The sequence below is a fragment of the Coenobita brevimanus genome, chromosome 84, assembly GCF_032717465.1.
Source record: "Coenobita brevimanus isolate Jiangsu-jjx chromosome 84, ASM3271746v2, whole genome shotgun sequence".
In the NCBI taxonomy this organism is placed as follows: domain Eukaryota; kingdom Metazoa; phylum Arthropoda; class Malacostraca; order Decapoda; family Coenobitidae; genus Coenobita; species Coenobita brevimanus.
This window is the reverse complement of record NC_137037.1, coordinates 24,292,712-24,297,089: the sequence shown is the minus strand read 5'-3', so window position 1 is coordinate 24,297,089 and position 4,378 is coordinate 24,292,712. Positions and strand designations below refer to the sequence as shown.

The window sequence follows — 4,378 nt, the reverse complement described above, 5'->3', positions numbered from 1 at the left end:
TTGCATAACAGGTTAGTAACACATGATTTACCCTTTCTAAAACCGAACTGTCTGTTATCATATTGTGTTCTTCCAGATCATTTACCCAAATTTTCCTAACCAGCTTTCTAATATCTCACAAAGCTGCCCAATGAAACTGGTCGGTAATTAAGTGGATTTTGTCTATTTTCTTTGTTGAAGAGAGGAACAATGTTTGCTTCTTCCATATTTCAGGTAGTTTACCTTGTCTTCAGGATTCCTTGAATATTAAATGCACTAATCTGCTTAACACTTCTGCACGTTCATGTAATACTCAACCTGAAATCTCGTCAGGACCATTTGCTTTCATTCATTCATTCATTCATTGCCAGACGCCATGTATCCCAGACGGGGTGGCCAAGGGCTTAGAGTTAATTGTTTTACAGGGAGGGGCACTAATCCTCCACCAACCCCACTTGACACGTAGGGATGCCAACAGCATCTGGTGTTCCCAGGAGGTCACCCATCCAAGTACTAACCAGACCCAACGTTGCTTAACTTCGCTGATCGGACGGGAAGCGGTGTACTCAACGTGGCCATTTGCTTTCGCTTGTCTAATTTACTCAATTCTTCCTGGACCTCTTGTTCTGATATACGTATATCTGTTAGGAGTGTGGGCAACTTGTTCAATTTCATCATTCTCAGATTTACTTTCATCCGTAAAAGCTGATTAGATTATTTTATTTAGTTCTTGACAGTTATCTTCTTGACTGGTGTAGATTTTCCCCTTATCCATGACTGACTGTATTATATATTTGCCTTTAGTTTTACTTCGTATGTAGCTGTAAAACAGCTTCGGTTGATCAGTAGTTTTATTTATAATGTCTTCCCAAACCTGCCTCTGAACTTCTCTCCTTATTCTTGTATAGGCTAGTCATTTCTTGCCTGCTTGTACGAGTACTTGTCCTCTCACTACAATGTCGTCTGTATCTGATCCACAGGAAATCTCTTTTTCTCTTTTGCTTTTCTACAGTCGGTGTTAAACCACCCACTTGAAACAGGAATGTGTCATGTCCCCATGGTTATTCAATTTGTATACTGATGGGGTTATAAAAGAGATAGAAGGTATGGCAGTGGATGTTGGAGCGACCCTAATAAGAGAGGGCAGTGTTTGGAAACTCCCTGTACTGTTGTTTGCAGATGATACTGTATTGTTAAGTGAAGACGAAGAGGAACTGCAAAGCTTGGTGTTTGTAAGAAACTGTATCTAAAGGCGAATGTAGGGAAGAGTAAAGTTTTGGTCTTTGCGAGAAGTGAAGTCACTGAATGTACAGTGAGGCTGGATGAGGAGGAAATGGAAAATGTGAGTGCGTTTAAGCACTTGGGTAGTGTAATGAATAAGGATGAAAGTTTAGAGGGTGAAGTGCATGAAAGTGCACCAGGGAAGAAAGGTTGCTGGTTCTTTGAAACTGTGATAAGGAACCGGGAAATGAGCATGGAAGTAAAAAAGTCATTGCATGGCAGTATTGTGATACCAACTTTAACGTATGGAAGCGAAGCGTGGACCTTGTTGGAAGGACACAAGTCAAGAGTGATAGCAGTGGAAGAGGGTTATTTCGAGAGAAGCATGTGGAGTTACATGGAGAAACACTGACAAATAAGGAAGTGAAGGGGTGCTGTGTTGCGGATGTGGATGTGACGGAGGGTTAGGAGCAAAACTCTGAGGTGGTTTGGCCATGTGGATAGGATGAAACGCGAGAGACTAAAGAGGAGAGTGTACGCGAATGACGTGGAGGGAAGGAGAGGAAGTGGGAGGCCGATGATGAGATGGAGGGATGGAGTGGAGAGGTATATGAGAGAGGGGGTGTGTGAGTTGGGAATAGGGCAGTGAAGTGGCATTGGACAGGACGACATGAAGGCGATTTGTCTGTGGCCACCCCTTATGGGATTAAGGCATCTGGCAGGAGATAGATAGATTAAACCATTTCATATCTTTATTTCTGTCTCTTTGTGCTGTGGGGTTTACATTTGGATTCATGTTTAGAAAAATTCACATATTTTTTTATGTATAACATTCATACCTTGTCCTCTTAGCTTCTTTTCCCAATCTATTTTTATAAACTACTTCTTTAGGTCATGATAGTTGCCCTTTATGTAGTTCAGCCTCTTTTTGTAAGTTTCGTTATTGCTAACAGTATCGTATGTTTCCTGAAATTACAATCTAACAATTTATGGTCACGTTTTCCAAATGGAGGGTGATAAATTATGCTGTCAAGTTCATTTTCCTGCCCTGTAAATATGAGATCTAATAATGAGGGTTCTTCTGGTCCTTTTTTCTGGCGTTTACATTTGAGTTGGGAAAAACTCCTACATAAAATCTAGGAGTTTTTGATTCCAACAGCTTTCATAGCTTCTAACATCGATAGTATTCCAATTTATGTTTGTGTTGAAATCTCCAGTTAGTATAATACTTTCGGATATTTCTTCCATTCTACATAGTAGGTTTTTTAAACTCTGTATTGTACTTCCTGCCAGGATTCGTATTCACCTCTGTCCCATGTGTTTGTCTTGGGTGGCATATATAAATTTGCCACAATTATTTTTCCCTTCATATGTGTTAATCTTAACCGAATTTAATTCTACTATGAGGGTATATCTAGTTCCACCTCTTTGGCTTGGAATTTTTCTTTGTTAACCCCTTAGCGCCCAGAGCTCCTGTGCGAGAGATTTTGCTGGAAGGGTGCTGGGTGTACCATCCTCTGCCTGTCGGCTCATAGTCGCGAAGCTCATAGGTCCCTACCCCAGGGTTCCCTTCTTTACTGAGTTTTGAAAATGCCCAGTTCTGTCCCATATCAGGGACCCGGGGCGCAAAGAGGTTAATATAACTCCTCTCCCTTTTTTTAAATATCTATCTCTTCTCCATAACATGTATTCATCAAAATTTAAGGAGTTATTGGATATCCTTGGGGTTAATTTTGTTTCTGTTAGGCAAGTAATATGAGGTTCCATTTCTTTATTATAGTCTTTTACCTCTAATACTTTGGATACCATTCCATCTAAATCTGAATCCATCAACTTCATCATGTTTATAAATATGACATTAGTTGCATCTACTACCCCATTTTTTTTCTTTTTTTTTTAGTCCCTGCTTTTTATGTGCTATCTTTTTGTAACTGTACTACTTTGCAAAAAAAATTACTTCTCTCTTCATCTGACCCGTTATCAATCTATATTTTTGCTTCTTGCCTCCTTTCCTTTGGTAATCCCCATTCTCCCTGAGTTAGGCATCTTTTTTTCCATACGTCTTTGAATTCCTCTGATTCCTTAAGTTTGACAGCATTTTTAAACACTTCTTTAGCATTAACACTTTGGAAGTTACTTTTAGGGGCCCTGACTTATTTGTCTCATATTTCCCTAGTCTTTTAAATCCCTCTATGCCATTCTCACAGATGTCCTCTGACACATCTGTTAAAATAATTCATTATATTTGTCATCACCTTTAGGTCTCTGGAGATCCTATTCCTTATTTCTTTTTCATCTATGCCAGTGATTCCTATCGATTTATTTATCTCAGTCCATTCTTGGATCGATCTTGGGTTGTTTCTTATGATTTCTTTCACTTCCCTTCTTATGCTTTTTGCTTTGACCTTGTTACTTATATCTTGCTTGACTTTGTGACCTCTGCATACCGATATACACTTTGTACTTTTTCTTTGCAATTTCTCATAATTTCATTTGCCTGGGTTATCTTCTCAGTATCACTGGTTTATCAGACTACCTGCATGATTTTGAACTCCTCCAAAACTATCTCATGGCTGACCGCTGTACTCCCCATTTCACTTGACTACTTTTTCAGAGTGTTTATCTCTGCTGAAGCTCATGTATTGTCGTGTCTTTTCTGTTTAGTATCTTTACTAATTCCTCATTTTTTCCTTTTGTATATGTAGTTCTTTTCTAATGTCTGTCCTCTGTTTCCTTTTGAAAGTTTTTTTTTTTTTTTTCCAATTTATTTACTTTCTCCACTAATCAATTTTGTTTCCAGCAGATGCAGTGTTTGGCCCTTGGCTTTTGACGCCCTTATTGTGAGCGGGCCTATAGGTAGGATGCAGATGGGGAAGGCAGCAGGTGTGTCTTGGTTCACTGCTGAAATATTGGAAGCCTCAGGAGATATAAGAGTGAGGTTAGTCGCTGACCTGACAAATACGATTATATATGAGTGTGTTGTCCCAGATGATTGGCTGAAGAGTGTAATTGTAAATGTGTACAAGGGGAAGGGTGATGCCCTGGAAAGAGGAAATGATAGAGTCATAAAGCTTTTATGTCACATAATGACTGTAATAGAGTGAGTTCTGGAAGGTATGATTAGAGAAAAAGTAAATATTGATGAGATGCATTTTGGGTTTGTGCGAAGCAAATTCAT

The 4,378-nt window shown here is 39.2% G+C and overlaps 1 pseudogene; it reads right to left on the bottom strand.

Annotated features, from left to right (window-relative positions):
- Positions 1-448: 448 nt before the first annotated feature.
- Positions 449-562, bottom strand: LOC145410244 (5S ribosomal RNA; annotated as a pseudogene).
- Between the last annotated feature and the right edge of the window lie 3,816 nt (positions 563-4,378).